The following is a 16,774-nucleotide window of genomic DNA, read 5'->3' on the forward strand; positions in this document are numbered from 1 at the left end:
AGTAAAGACTACAGGATTTAATTAGCACCTAACCCCTCCCTTCAGCATTACAAGGATTTTGTCACTTCTAGCAGAAATCTTCTGTAATTCTAAAAGCAGAGAATTCTAGTTAAGATATTCAACTGAAAAGTCTTTCACGGTTTTTGACATTCCCATAAAAGCCAGAAGAATGCTGCTACTCATCTGATCAAATTTATATATTTGAAGGGTTTGGGAGGAAGGCGAATACAGTAACTTGAAAGAAAATATGATTGCAAGAATTACTCAAAGTGACGGTGCTAGTTGCAGCCTAAGCTTTATATGAGCTTAAATTGTTATGCATTATAACCAGCATTTGTGACATCCAGCAGTTCCATATTAGAAAATGGAGACTAAAGTAACACGTGTGGATTTGAGACTGATAAATAACAAGATTCTCTGTGGAACAAAAGTAAAATCAGACCTTGCAGTTGATGAAATGCAGCTAGGGGGGAGGAGGGGATATGTTAGAAACAGCCAACTATTTACTGGAGCTAAACAAGCTTTAAAAGGAATTAAGATTTAACTTCTGTAGTGAGGGGGATGGGAAAGTCACCAGCTATCTAATAGCTGCAGCAGAATAGTCTTACTAGAAATAGAATCGTCAGATCACTGCCGGAGAAGTGACTTGCATTCTGCGTGACAGCCCTGCTCATGCTGTCCTTGTGGCATTTTAACACTGGTCATTTGTTGTAGACACTGCATTTGATCTTCTGGTTAACAACAGTTGCACTGCAGAAAAGGGTGTGCACAAGACAGGACTACCATTCTTTACAAGGAGATAGAAAAGATGCATTCACATTTCAAATTCCAGCCTGGGGAGCTTATTTAACAGTGCCCTAAAGAGAAGAATTGTCTAGCTCACTTTAATTATGGATAATCTATTGCATAAATATCACTTCTCCTATTTCTCAGAGCTTCCTCTCAATGCAATTGGGAAACTTATATTAGCACTGAAAGAAAAGAGGACTCAAGAAAAGGTAAAAAGAAAAACCTCTTCAGCTGTAACCTCATAGATCAACTAGTTTGTGGGAATGTGAAGTTTAGGTGTAATGATTTCTAAAGTCATTGTTCCTTTATGGCAGTTGTGTTTTATAGCTTCACAGGAACGATGTAGCTTTTTGTCAGGGGAAAATTGACCACTTTAGCCAATAATGTGTGGCTTTAAGGTAACTACTGAACACTTACAGCAGTTAGGGCCTGAGTCCATAGAGCTTTTTAACAAGTCATTGCCCATCTAGTAAGGATTGCCCCCCCCCCCAAAAAAACAACAACAAAAAAACCACCCATGCATCATTGCTGTATTGAGCCATATTTATAGCTATTTCAGTTCTTGAATCACTGCCTCAATTCAAGCTAGCTGAATGAATGGTTTGATTCATATTTTGGATAGTTTTGAATCTACTTGCTATGCTAATAGAAGCGTATTTAGATATCTGAAATTATTTGTGTGTGAGACACATATATGGAGAGAGAGATGTTTGTCATAGCTTTTGCAGCTGGCAACAAGCTTGCTTATTTGCTGTCTTAATGTTGTAAGCAAATTGAGCAATCAGTAAAGATAATGTGTACATCTGATCATTTCAGACCAATGTTTAGTCCCCACTTTGAAGCAGACCTCTGCCAAAGAAATGGTGGGATTCTTAGCAGTAGGTTTATAACATAATTCACTAAGCCTTCTGGTGTGAAAGTTACATGATTTGCATTGCTCTACACTTTTTTTAATTTTTTTTTTTTTTTAGAAACTGATTTTATAAATGTAAAACTGTTCGTCAACTCTACTGCTAGTTGAAGGATGGGGAAAGGTGTTGGGGGGTGGGGGAAGAGATGGGGTGAGTGTGGAGTTGAAACTACTCTGACTTGAGTGTCATTATTCAATATATGATCAATATCAAGGTACATGATCAGCATTCATGAGATGCCGGTAACAAGCTGAAATCTTTCATTCCTGTTAAACCTATTTGTAAAACACTGCTAGTCATAGCACTCTTGACTTAATGAAAGGGATGCATCGTTTTTGTCTGCTGACCTTTCAACATAATATTTTGGACAAAAATACCAATGCTATCATTTGGAAGAGAAGAAACTACTTTTGACAGGTGATGGTTTTCCCCTCTCACTAATGGTTTTTACAATAGCTAAAAATCCCAACTATGCACAGAAAAAGAATAGCTTGAGTTTTCTGATTGGTTTAGTCCCCATGTTTATGTGGTGATAGTCAGTAAAGGAACGTTTCCTTTCATTTACTCTAAAAACACTAACTGTTGAGTGGAATGCCGGTTGTGCTGTATGGATTGCCATGCACCGTGTTTAGGACAAGTTTTTGCTTCTGAAGGCCCCATTCCTTTTTCTAGCAGAGTAAATACTTAGGATCTGTTTGCTTAGGAGAGCTTTTGGGAACAAGCCCATTCTTTCATAAATATTACCAGTGGTTTCCTAATCCCACTTTTTAAAACTTGCTGGCAGTTGTTTCACTCATTCTGATCTCAATTTAATTAAAACTCCAGATCAGAATGGCTGATAAATTCCTGCTACCTGGGCTTTTTTATGTTCAGATCTGGAGATTCCTGTTCTACTAGTAGGGTATGCTTCATATACTTCTGAAAGTGGAATGGAAGCATGTATGCTGGATTGTAGACTCGTTAACTATTCACTTTGAATCATTCAGAGAAGGTTTTGCCTGAACACTGAACTTGATTGTAGCTGTTTTCTACATAATCCTAGAGTCTCAAATGACCAGATTGCAGTTTGCCTTCATGCCAGTCAATCAATGGATAACTTATAGGTTAATTTCATAATGAAGCTTGTTTGTAGATTTGAAATACAAAAGTCTTTTAGATGCAATATAGTTTTGGCACTGCACTTCCAAACAGTGGGGGGAATTATCCATTCCATTGAAAGAAGCATTCACACAATCTTATTCAATTTTTTAAATCCCAGTTATGAAGCTGTATTTATGTAAAATGCTGTTCATGGTCTTTTTTTAATATTGTCCTGCATTATGTTGTGAATGCAATATGTTGTATGATTGCTGCCCACTGGGATGTCAAGAAAAGATGTATATTCAAAGACCCTCTTCTATTGATTTAACACTTTGATAAATCTATTTTAATGCTATATTTCATTTAATTTCAGTCTAAACTTAGCTTTACATGATTACGGTACTGAGCTACTCCTCAAAGGTTGCCTGAAAACTTTAGAGAAACTATTTCCTTTTGATCACACTAAAGCTGTTTTAGTACCAGTGATGGAATTAGATCTTAACCACTTCAGTAAAAATAAAGCTATAAAATCTATATTGTCTAGAGAGAACACGATAGCCTGTGGAACTCATGGCTTCAATTACATTTTGTAGCAAAGAGCTTAATGGGATTATAAAAAACTTATATGGACAAGAACTTGAGGCTGGAAGAGATGGACACTCATGCTTCAAGGTATAGGCTATTCTCCAACCGAGTTAGGAAGAGCTTTTTCCACATGGCAGTTATTTATACCCTGCCCTACTGCAGGTTTTCTTGTCTGCTTCTCTGAAGCATCTGGTACTGAACAATGCAAGACACAGGATAGTCGACAGCATGAAGTCCTGATCTGATCCAGTGTCTCAATTATTCTGTTCATGGTCTTCAATATCCATCCATTCTCTTGCTGCCCAATTGCCTAATGTATTTAAATACATCAGGACTGTTTCTCATAATCATAGCTTTGACTAACCAAATAGCATTAGCATTTTCTAAGTAGGTAACTAAGAAATTCATGAATGAATTTGGTTGCTGCTTTCTTATTTAAACTCTTTGTTAAATGCTGTCATGCATAATAAATCAACAAGGTCTGTTGATGGACTTGGTAGAAAATGCATGAAAACATGCATATTATGGGTACATATCAGAGGTTCTTTGAGAATTAAGTGACTTCTGTTTGCAGTTGTGATTAGGACATAATGCTATTTAAATAAGCCTTTTATCCACCCTGATATAAAGCAATTGCTATTTCTTGTACAAATATCTTAAAGAACACTTCTTATTTTATGTTACACACTGAATTCTTAAAGAATGACTGAGATTAGGTTCCTTGGAAAGTGAGGTTCGTTACTATTGATGGTTGCAATACTGTTAAAACTGATCCTGCACTGGTTCCTGGCATACCAAACCAGCCTCTGACAGTCCAAATAATGTATTATAATACAAGTTAATTCTTCCTCAGCGTTTTTTATTTTTTTTTATCAGTAAGGAGTGCATATAATCTATGTTGGAAATCTGAAGATCCCAGGGGAAAGACTAAAACTTTAGGGGAAACATGCACACAAATGTGGGTATGGAGACCACTTGGTATAAGAAACAGTGACTTTAGCTTCATGGATAACTGTTAGTAGTCCCAAAATAGCATCTGAAAACCACCATGAGCCACTTTTCTGCAGTGAATAAGGAGAATCTATAGATGTGTGGTTTTAATAATATTGTAGGCTAATCCTGTTCTAACCCAGTTTCTAAGTAGGTAAATTAGAAAAATTCATTTTGCCCCTGCTAATAGTCACAGTATATCTATAAACTAGACAATTTTTTCTTGTCAGGCTTATAAAACCTTAAATTTGAGGTGCTGTTTAAAAACCTCCATACTCTTGAACAAATACAATGGAAATAATTTATGCCATTTTACTTCATGGGGTATTTGCAGGGTTTTTAATGTGCTCTTCTCAAAGAACTAATTTTTCAATTTTATCTAGCAAGACAAAATATTACCTCATTGCTGGTTTCATTATATTATCCAGCCCTATAAATTAGCATTTAAGAAAACGACTCTTGAAGAGTATTCCAAGGTTATCCATTTCCAAAACGTTGCTGTAAATTTATACTTCCTGTTGCAGAAGCCAGATAAAACACTGTCACAGGAGGAAACCACAGGCTTTTTTCCCTAGCTAACATCAGCTTGAAAAGAGCATCTGACTTCCATTAAGGAAAATGGGAGAACCATTATGTGTTGAAAACTGCTAATGCAGGTAACTAGTAATTACATGTAGAGTAAATGGGATATTTATGAAGCATTGAAGTTATGTGCTCTCAATCATTTAAGTGTCCTGAGTCCTAACAGTAATTCTGACATTCATGAACCTGTCTCAGGAAAAAAAAAAAAAAAATTATACAACAGTTTATTAGCAGGATCACTTAAGTTCCAGATAAGCCACATTCAATACATTTATTTTTGGTTAGCTAATGTTATCTTTGTCCAGTGATAGTTCAAGTATATACACTCTACGTATGAACTTCTGCATATATGCCTGGATCCTAACAAGGAGCTCTGTGCAGACATCAGCCTATATCAGTGGTTCCCAAACTGGGGTTCACAAAATGTTACAGGGGGTTCTTGAGAAAAAATTCCCTAATGGCGGCCAGAGCTGTCCCTAGGGACCCAGGGCAGCATGGGCCCAGCAGCCCAGAACCCCTAGACGTCCAAGAGCTAAGCAGATCAAAGCAAGCATATCTATCACACTAAGGAGATTTAAACTTCAAGACTCCTTATAAGAAATGGAAAGGGGAGGTGGATATTTTTTGCTGTTATTAAAATTAAATAGGCAGCTAGTGGTGTTTTTAAAAGTATTATGAAGAACAAATTTAAGCTTTGTTGTAACGTGTGTTGTTTGCCTGGACTGCTCAAGACCTGAATGCTTGTGTAGGAGAAACTCTTTAAGTTGGCTTCTTAAATACCTTCATGCTGGTTTCACATCTGATACTCCTTGATGAAACATAGCAGCCTTGTCTTATAACAGGCTTATTCAAAGTGATACAAGCTACGAAAGTGAGATCTTGGAAGAGTGTTGCCGTTTTCATAATGTAATAAAAATACTGTAATGATAAATAATTAATAATAAATAGTGGGTAATAAGCATGTCATAAAAACAAATTTTATATTTCCAAGATCACTGCTTTTATAATTTATACTCAGGTAAAGGAGAAAATCCCTGGAAATCCTCATTTTTAGGAGGTGGTTCGTGAGATTTGACATTTTAGTGAAAGGGGTTCACAGGTTGTTAAAGTTTGGGAACCACTGGCCTATATGGAACAATTTGCAGGACTGGACACAATTTGGTAATCCAAAGGAAAAACTTGAGCTCTCCTTGATTTGACAATAGACATGTCTTTGACACAGTTGATTGCTAGCTGGTTTGGTGAACTTCTCTTCCCTTTTCTCCCCTTCCCCTCCCCCCCCCCCCCGAGCGACCAGCACCTTCTTCATAGGTCATATAAAACAGGGCTGCCCGGGGGGGAGGGAGGGGCAAGTGGGGCAATTTGCCCTGGGCCCCACAGGGGTCCCCACGAGTATGTCGGAGGCTCCCCCCGCCTCAGTCTTCCCCCATCCCCCGGCGTCTCAGCTGGTAAGGGGGGCGGGGCTGCGAGCTGTGGCCGAGCAGCGGGAACTCAGGCCCCACTGGAGACACCATGCCGCTGCAGCGCTGGACGCGGCACGCTGAGGCTCCAGGAGAGGGGGTAAGCGGCATGGTAAGGGGCTGGGGCCGGGCACCCCCCCGAGCCCATCCCCCCCACAGCCCTGACCCCCAGCTCCGAGCCCAGCCCCTCTGAGCTGGGCACCCCCCTGAGTCCATTTTCCCCCCCACAGCCCTGAGTCCAGCCCCTCTGAGCCAGGCACCCCCCTGAGCCCATCTCCCCCCCACAGCCCTGAGTCAGCCCCTGTGAGCCGGGCACCCCCAACCCAGAGCCCAGCTCCCCACCCAGCCCTGGGCAACAGCAGCACCACCCCCAGGCAGCGACAGCCCATTGGCACCAACCATCACCCAGCAACAGCCCATTAATGGTATGTTACATTCGCAATTACATAAAGCATTTAATGTTTTAAAAAAATGTATTTAGTGTATTTTCAAATTATTACAAATTAATTTTTGAATGTATTTCACTGGTTATTTTTTACATTTCCAAATACATGTTACTATAGTATTGCAATTTTTTTTATGGCAGGGGCCCCACGAAATTGCTTTGCCCCAGGCCCCCTGAATCCTCTGGGCGGCCCTGATATAATCTCTCGCTCTTCATGTGACTTTCTTCTGAAAGTATTGAATTGGAACTAGGTATTTATATTTGTACCAATCTATATCTGTGAAGGTACGTGTAACCTTCAGATCATGTGCTATTTGCAGGTCACTCAAGCCCTGGTTGAGACTAGAGCACAGCCCACCACCACCCCATTAGATGTCCTTGTTCATCTCATTGTCCTTTGTCTTGCATTTTTCTCAAAAGTGCCAGCCAACATCTTCTATAGTATAATGCTGAAAACCAAGTCTCTGATCCACCAGTGCCTACAGGGAAAAGAAATTTCTGATGGCAGATGGCTCTTTAACCCATTTAAATCATGACTGGATAACTTTCTGAGAGAGCTACTATGACTCAAGCAGAAGTTATTGACTTGATGCAGAAATTACTGAGTGAGGCTGTTTAGCCTGTTGTACAGGAGATCAGATTAGATTTAAAACTATCCTTTTTGACTTTAAAATCTATTAATCTGATCACATGAAAACAAAGGGGCAACAGAGAATGAGACCCTTAATTATTAAATGCAATAGATAAGAATGCTTATTTATAGGCCAAGCAGAGTTACAGTGGTTTGGGGGGGGTGGGTGGGGGTGTGGGGGTGTAATATAGCATACTTAAGTCCAACACCATGCTGATCACCACTTCTTGTAACACATCCTGAATGTACCTGCATGTGATTCACCTGGGCTTTGGACACAGAGGCCTAACAAATGGTAAGCACCACGTGTCTCCTTAAGGGTGGCAATTTTAAGAATTCTGCAGGAGCCCAGCTCTACCTTTTTTACTCAGGAAAGAGTCCAGAGCTCAGTTCTGACTGGGGATTACTGTAAGGATGAAGCCAAGGAGTCTGACTGGGACGCATGGCCGAAGGTGGGGATCTCCTCGCAGATAGTGTGGAAATAGCTGTCAGCCAGGAGTTGAGATCAAATCTCATTGAAATGAACTCCCACCTTCACGCACGCGCAAGCAAGCCTCTAGCTGGAAATGATGACTTGAGCAGAAAGCCCAGAAGCCACAGTTCTGTTCTCATCTTCTATGGCTATTAATGTATGTTGGGAGGAGGGTGCTGGCCCCATATTGTTGCTTTTAAATTAATAGCTGAGCACTGTAAAGTCAAATCTCTTATCCTCAGCAACATGACAGTAGTGGTAAAAGCATGCAAGACCATCTGACCAACAATCCAAAGTACCACCAATGACAATCAAATAAAATAAGGGGGGTTAAAACCTTGGACTTTCTCGGTCTTTAGTCTGCAGAAGAACAAAGACAAGGCTGTCTGTACTAGATGTTTTTTCTTTTAGTGCAGTTAAATGCTCTACAAAGCAACAGTTACTACAAGTGACTTATTCCTTTATTAGGAATGCATTAAGAAAACTATACAGTTCAATGAAAAGATCTCTTATGCTAATGCAGTTACCAGTATTTGCTTGTAAACTCTGCAAAAATGACATTTTAAGTAGGGCTGTCAAGTTTTTAAAAAAAATTAACTGCGATTAATCACACTGTTAAACAATAGAATACCATTTATTTAAATATTTGTGGATGTTTTCTACATTTTCAAATATATTGATTTCAATTACAATATAGAATACAAGGTGTGCAGTGTTCACTTTGTATTTATTTTTGATTACAAGTATTTGCACTGTAAAAATAAATAAATAAAGAGATGGTATTTTTCAATTCACCTAATACAAGTACTGAAGTGCAATCTCTATCATAAAAGTTGAACTTACAAATGTAGAATTATATTTAAAATAAAACAATGTAAAATTGTAGAGCCTGGAAGTCCACTCAGTCCTACTTCTTGTTCAGCCAATCACTCAGGCAAACAAGTTTGTTTACATTTGCAGGAGATAATGCTGCCCACTTCTTGTTTACAATGTCACCTGAAAGTGAGAACACGTGTTCTCATGGCACTGTTGTAGCTGGTGTTGCAAGATATTTATGTGCCAGATGAACTAACGGCTCGTATGTTCCTTCATGCTTCAAACACCATTCCAGGGGACATACGTCCATGCTGATGATGGGTTCTGCTCAATAACAATCCAAACCAGTGCAACCAATGCATGTTCATTTTCATGATCTGAGTCGGATACTACCAGCAGAAGGTTGATTTTCTTTTTTGGTGGTTCAAGTTCTGTAGTTTCTGCATCAGAGTGTTGCTCTTTGAAGATTTCTGAAAGCATGCTCCATACCTTGTTCCTCTCAGATTTTGGAAGGCACTTCAGATTCTTAAACCTTGGGTCCAGTGCTGTAGCCATCTTTAGAAATCTCACATTGGTACCTTCTTTGCATTTTGTCAAATCTGCAGCGAAAGTGTTCTTAAAATGAACATGTGCTGGGCCATCATCCGAGACTGCTATAACATGAACTATATGGCAGAATTTGGGTAAAACAGAACAGGAGACCTACAATTCTCCCCCAAGGAGTTCAGTCACAAATTTAATTAACACATTTTTTTTTTAATGAGTGTCATCAGCATGGAAGCATGTCCTCTGGAATGGTGGCTTAAGTATGAAGGGGCATACGAACGTTTAGCTTATCTGGCACTTAAATACCTTGCAATGCCAGCTACAAAACTACCATGCAAATACCTGTTCTCACTTTCTGATGACATTGTAAGTAAGAGGACAGCATTATCTCCTGTCAATGTAAACAAACTTGTTTGTCTTAGTTTGGCTGAACAAGTAGGACTGAGTAGACTTGTAGGCTCTGAAGTTTTACATTGTTTTGTTTTTGAGTGCAGTTACATAACACACAAAAAATCTACATTTGTAAGTTGCATTTTCACAACAGATTGCACTACAGTACTTTTATGAGGTGCATTGAAAAATACTATTCATTTTTACAGTGCAAATATTTGTAATAAAAATATACACTTTGATTTTAATTACAACTCAGAATACAATATATATGAAAATGTAGAGAAAATCCAAAATATTTAATTTCAATTGGTATTCTATTGTTTAACAGTGTGATTAAAATTTTTTTGAATTAATCGCGTGAGTTAACTGCGATTAATCGACAGCACTCACTTTAAGTGACCTCTTGAAAGTGCTGCCCACTGTGTATAACAGTTACCAAGACTTTGTTTCAAACAGAAGTTTGCCTCATGTCTCAAACTAAAACTTTCTCTACTCCCCTCCCTTCATTGCTGTGAAGCATGATATGCACTAATTGGTTGCTGTCCTTTATCCAAAATATGGCTGCATTTCCCTGTGGTATCAGTGCTTTGGGACTGAAGGCATATTATATTTTCATTTAGAATCACTTTGAGACCTATGGTAATTTTTGCCTTAACTGAGTTGTTTGCTGCTCACTGAATTTCCTTAGAAAATATGTATCTGCCAATAGGGAGGGGTAGTCCAGGTGTTCCATCAGTCACGTTATGCTAATTCCAAATTTATTCAGATAATGTTTGAGTTGTAATCCCTCAGTTACGTGAATTGTAGTGCTTCAGAAGCTAAATTACCTGAAACTGCAGTAAATATGGAGTTCTGCATTTAATAGATAGTATAAAAATATTATGGTACAACAGAGGCGCCTCAGGATCAGGGCCCCATTGTACCAAGTGCTGTATAAAACATATGAAGATATGTATTCTTGCCCAAAATAATTTCTTTCCTTCTGGTATTGTGCTCACTGGTATCCAATAAATCTTAATTGTTTTCCATCTAGGATAAACTCTTTTGCTGATTCATCTTCCTGTGTATTAGGAGTCGAAATTCAAGCCACAGCTCAAATGCCTTACAGTAAGCACATGACATGCTAGCCCTTCAAGCACACATTTTAAGTGTACAAATTAAGGACCACTTCCAGCATTCGGGTAAGGAAAGGGGGAAAAAAGGACCGCTTGGGGGGGGGGGGGGGGGGAGGAGTTGTGAAGCTCAATGGGAGCCTAATCCTGAGGTATTTGAGCACCTGCAATCCCCAGTGAAGTAAATGAGTTGAGGATGTTCAGCATCTCTAAGAATTAGGCTGCCATCCAAAACTACTGGCAAGTGAAGCTTGTTTAGCATCCTCAACTATTTGCAAAGGTGTTTGCTGTTCAAATCCCTGCATTTGTCCAAATAAGACAGCAAATTGTTTGTCATAAAACAATGCACTACACTAAAATGGACAGTAATTCTAGGGGTCCTGCCTTTTCCAGCAGCCTGGGGGATTTGAGACCATGACTAACCAAATCACCTGCAGGGGTCAGGAATGAATCTTTTTCCTAGATGTACAATTGGTTAACACAACTTGTGCATGGGGTCTCAGCACCACTCAGGTTGGGAAACCCTCTGAGGCCTCCCCCAATGAATTGGCCCTAGGCACATTCCTAATCTGGCCCTGCTCTGAAGTGGTACAGAGACTCCTGTTTCTAGAATGTCTGGCTGGGGTTTCTTGCTCACATGCTCAAGGTCATGCTAATTGCTTGATTTGGGGTTGGGAAGGAATTTCCCCCAGGTCACATTGCTAGAGACCTTGGTTTTTTTCACCTTCCTCTATTGTATGGGGCATAGTTTGCCTGCTGGGATCACCTAGGCAAATGTCACCATTGCAGGGACCTCATACATTGGTGTAGTACCTTGGTCTTTCCTGTTCTCTGCCCATGACACACCAGTTTAGTCTTCTGGGACTGAAATGCTTTGGTCTAACTGAAGTCTTTGGGGTTCATATCAGATTGTGGTGAAACTTAGTGGCATATGATAGACACAAGGTCAGATTTGATTATCCCTTCTGACCTTTAACTCTATGAAACAGAAGTACAGAGTTTGTAAGTTGACATGGTGCATGATAGAATTCTAGTCAAGTTTAGATTGAAAACAGAAAATTGCATATTCCCTGTATAAATGGTTTTTCTTTTAGGCACTTGACAATACCGATGACAGTTGACATCTCACCAATGATGCATTGTCATGTCATTCACTTAAGTCAGTATCACTAAAGTCATGGCTGAATGTGACTGTAGCAATGGCAGCAAAACTGATTACTGAAGCAATTTCTTAAGTAGTTTTCTTCTTTTGCAAAATTTTAAGAAGTTAAATAGGCAACAGTAACACAAAACTTAAGGAAGTCAATTTACCCAAATAATACTAAAAGTCTATGTAGATGACTGGTATATTAACATAATTATACAAACATTGGGTGTACAAAAAAGACTGCAAATGAGAAAAGCTGTTAAGATTTCAAAACATAGAAAAACCCTGTTGCCTTAATCTGTAATAGCACACTTGCTTCTCTACTAGATATCCATGATGTACAAACTTTGACTTGTAGCTAGTTTATCCATCCACATTATAATACATCTTAATCTAAGATTTTTCCCCCCCTCCCACCCACACAAAATAAAAAGTTGCTAGATAAAACCAGGGGGATTCACTTTGTGGAGACCTATCTCAAGAACTTGTTACAAATATCATGAATGTCAATCAAAAAGCACTAAAATTAAGCTAAAACCAGGGAGTTTGAGTGAAACTGTCCAAGAGCTGTAACCAGCCTTAAGTGAGTTTACCCCAGCACTACTCATTAAATGTTCAACTGTTGCTACAAGCTATTTTGATCACAAACCTCAGATGTACAACATATTTTCCTTTCACTCCTCTTGATTCTACAGAAGAAAATGTAGTCTTCTAGGAATTTGCACAGTGCCTAGCACAATAAGGCCACAATTCCAGTTGGGATCCTGGAATTCTACTGCAATATAAACAAATAACTAGGCAGCAGAAAATGTTCAATTAGACTGAATTTGTCTACTAATCTTCGTGATAAATTCCTACCAAACAAGATAGATACATGCTGGAGTTTCTAGCATTGCCAATTCCAAGAACTCAAAAATCATGAGACTTGGAAAAAGAAATTTGGGTTTCTTTTTATTTGCGGCCTGGTTCTTGAGCCTTTACAGTTCACATTTTCAAGCTTTTCTCCCAGGTACAAGGGCTAGAATTCTATAATGAACACTGAGATTTCCCCACCCCTCCCAGTAACGAGTCCATGAACTGGCTCTTTCAGAAATATACCAATTATTGCAAGACTTATGATTAAAATGTCAAGAGTTGGCAATGCTGCTATTAGCGCAGTCTTTTCATAAGAACAGGGCTGTTCCACTAGCTCCCATGCACATGTTATACTAGATCTCTTCTCCACCTCCTCATCCCCATTCTGTGGATGCAAAGCAGTGGAACTTCTTATAGTTCTACACATTAAGACACACTCTCATGGGTTGGGGTGACCTACAAAGCCTGGGTAGACTCATGTTAGCAGAGCTCAAGCTATGGCACTAAAAATACCAGTGTGCATGTTGCAGCTCAAGCTCTCAAGCCTAAGGGACTGGGTGGGTTTGAGATCCTGAACTCAAGCCCAATGTCCATAGTGAGTCAGTGTACTTGGGTTGAGAGGCTCACTCCCAGCTGCAGTGTAGACATACCCTGAGAGGCCAGTCAACTGGTAGTGGTAGTCTTATGCTATAGCTATATTAGGTCTTCCACCAGGTGTGTATGTGATCACTGCAATTCATTTTCAGGGAGTCAGAAGGTTAATTAGTTTTCCAACAGAAATATCAGTAAACTCTTGTTAATTCAAAGTCAAACTAAATCTGATAAATCGTTAGCTTTCCATTGTTCCAGAAATAAACACTTGACTCAAAGCACTATGAACCTAAAATACATGAGGAATTTAAAATGTATCAAGTACAAGATAAATAAGACATTTGATCCCTTGTTACGAACTATGAGTATTTGTGACATTACCTACTGTACGATCTGGACTGTTGAATAGCTGTCCCCTTAATTCTCTAACCTGGGGTGCCTTTTACACTTTTTTGCTGTCAGAACATCCACTCCTGACCTGCTCACACAGCCTTCGGCATGCAAATTCACTCCAAGCTAAGTACATGAGCACTCTGACCAGTCACTCATGAATTTAGCTGCAGGGTGACACCTGCAAATTTTTAATTCCAGCTTTGTCTATCAGAAATGTGCATTTTTGTATTGTCCAGCATGCTACTGAACAATGCAAGCTCACAAAGTCCATTTCATCAAAGGAAAATGATATATGCACCATCTTTGCAATCCCAAATAGTTTCCCATACAACTTAATCCAAACATACTACTTTTCTTATTGTTTTATCTTAACAGAAAGAATTTAAGTGATTACAAGTATTGATGCATAAAAGTCAGGATTGGTTACAAAGAAAAATAAGTTTGTTAGTAATATGCAAGCTAATACCAAGTGAACTTAAAAGATCTCATGAGCAGAGAGATGGGAGGAGGAGAGGTGAAATCAAGTGTTTTCCTCCCTTTTTATAATTCAATTTCTTGTGCTAAAACATCCTTGCTCAGTCATGGTGACAGTCTGTTGTGGACATGAGGTTTGAATCATCCTTGTGATGAAATGTAAATTTCTTGTCTATACCTTCCTTTGGCTGGAGGATGGCTGCTTAAGTAGGTGATTGCCCTTTAACACCTGTCTGGAGTGCTAGTGTGTCCTTGTCTCTGAAAAACTGCTTTCTGGGTGTTGTAATTCTGGGTAACATATTTAAGTAACCTAGACTTATAGACCTTAAGGCCAGAAGGGACCATCATGATCATCTAGTCTGACCTCCTGCACACTGCAGGCCACAGAACCTCACCTGCTCCTGAAATAACCTCTGGCTGGGTTACTGAAGTCCTCAAATTGTGATTTAAAGACTTCAAGTTACAGAGAACTAACCATTTATACTACTTTAAACCTGTGAGTGATCCATGCCCCATGCTGCAGAGGAAGGTGAGAAACCCCCAGAGTCTCAGCCAATCTAACCTGGTGGAAAATTCCTTCTGGACCCCAAATATGATCATCAGTTAGACCCTGAGCATATGGGCAAGATCCATTAGACAGATATCTGGGAAGGAATTATATGTCGTAACTCAGAACCCTCCCCATCTAGTGTCCCATCTCCAGCATTTGGGGATATTTGCTACTGGAAGTCATCAATAGTCCATGTGCCATCGTAGGCAATCTAGTCATACCATCCCCTCCATAAACTTACCAAGCTCTGTCTCGAAGCCAGTTGTGTTTTGCCCCCACTGTTTCCCTTAGCAAGCTGTTCTAGAACTTCACTCTTCTGATCTCATCCAATTTTGAGCCTAACTTGTTGATGGCCAGTTTATGGCCACTTGTTCTTGTGTCCACATTGGTACTTAACTTAACTCCTCTCCCTCCCTGATATTTATCCCCCTGATGTATTTATGAAGAGCAATCATATCTCCCCTCAGCCACCTTTTGGCTAGGCTAAACAAACCAAGCTCCTTAATTCTCCTTTCATAAATAGGTTTTCCATTCCTTGGATCATCTTAGTAGCTCTTCTCTGCACCTGTTCCAGTTTGAATTCATCTTTCTTAAACATGGGAGACCAGAATTGCATACAGTATTCCAGATGAGGTCTCACCAGTGCCTTGTATAATGGTAATACTTCCCTGTCTTTATGGGAAATACCTCGCCTGATGCATCCTAGGACTGCATTAGCCTTTTTCACGGCCGCATCAAATTGACAACTCATAGTCGTCCTGTGATCGACCAACACATGCAGGTCTTTCTCCTCCCATGTTCCTTCCAACTGATACGTCCCCAGCTTACAGCAAAAATTCTTGTTGTTGGTCCCTAAATCCATAACTTTGCACTATTAAATTTCATCCCCTTTCTATTACTCCAGTTTACAAGGTCATCCAGATCTTCTTGCATAATATTCCAGTCCTCCAACTTTGTCATCTGCAAACTTGATTAGCACACTCACTTTTTGTGCCAAGGTCAGTAATAAAAATGTTAAATAAGATTGGTCCCAAGACTGATCCTTGAGGAACTCCACTAGTAACCTATCTTCAGCCTGACAGTTCACCTTTCAGTATGACCCATTGTAGTCACCTCTTTAACCAGGTCCTTATCCACCTTTCAATTCTCATATTAATCACCATCTTCTCCAATTTAACTAGTAATTTCCCACGTGGAACTGTATCAAATGCCTTACTGAAATCCAGGTAGATTAGATTTATTGCACTTCCTTTGTCTAAAAAGTCAGTTATCTTCTCCAATAAGACCAGGTTGGTCTGGCATGATCCAAGTTTTGTAAAATTATGTTGTATTTTATCCCAATTACTGTTGACCTATGTCCTTGACTACTTTCTCTTTCAAAATTGGTTCCAAGACTTTGCATGAATTGAGGTTAAACTAATAGGCCTGTAGTTTCCTGGATCACTTTTTCCCCTTACTTAAAAATAGGAACTATATTAGCAATTCTCCAGTCAGAGGGTCTGACCCCTGAGTTTAGATTCTTTAAAAATCCTTGCTATTGGGCTTGCAATTTTATGTTCCAGTTCCTTTAATATTCTTGGATAGAGGTTATTTGTCCCCCTCCCCCATTAAGCTGTTTGCGTTTGACTTATAGAGGTAGAAATTACCAAATCTAAGATTCTACTGTAGGATATAACTTCACATATAGTGTGGCTTCACATTTTAACAGGATAATGATATTCAGCAGATTATGAATTTTCAAATGATACCTCATAAGACCTACTTTGTACAAAATTTATCAGTCTTGTGAAAATGGTGACCATAATAGTATAGCCTGTTACAGTACTCATTAATTAAATACAACTTTAATTTTTTCCCTCATATTGCGTTGGTCAAAATTTCTTTATCACAGTTCTACATGCTTCAAGCCCAGAGGTACAGTGACTTGAAAATAGGCTCACTGATGACATCAG

The 16,774-nt window shown here is 39.3% G+C and overlaps 1 protein-coding gene across 1 annotated transcript in view; it reads left to right on the plus strand.

Moving 5' to 3' along the window:
• The first annotated feature begins 929 nt into the window (after positions 1 to 929).
• The window catches only part of ATP2C1 (ATPase secretory pathway Ca2+ transporting 1), a 127,341-nt gene continuing 111,496 nt past the window's right edge, over positions 930 to 16,774 (plus strand). The window contains exon 1 of the mRNA XM_026658342.2: positions 930 to 998. The gene's annotated coding sequence lies outside the window, so the exon portion shown is untranslated. The remainder of the gene's footprint in view (positions 999 to 16,774) is intronic.

This window comes from Terrapene carolina, unplaced genomic scaffold (genome assembly GCF_002925995.2).
Source record: "Terrapene carolina triunguis isolate 2854851 unplaced genomic scaffold, T_m_triunguis-2.0 Scaffold428, whole genome shotgun sequence".
NCBI lineage: Eukaryota > Metazoa > Chordata > Testudines > Emydidae > Terrapene > Terrapene triunguis.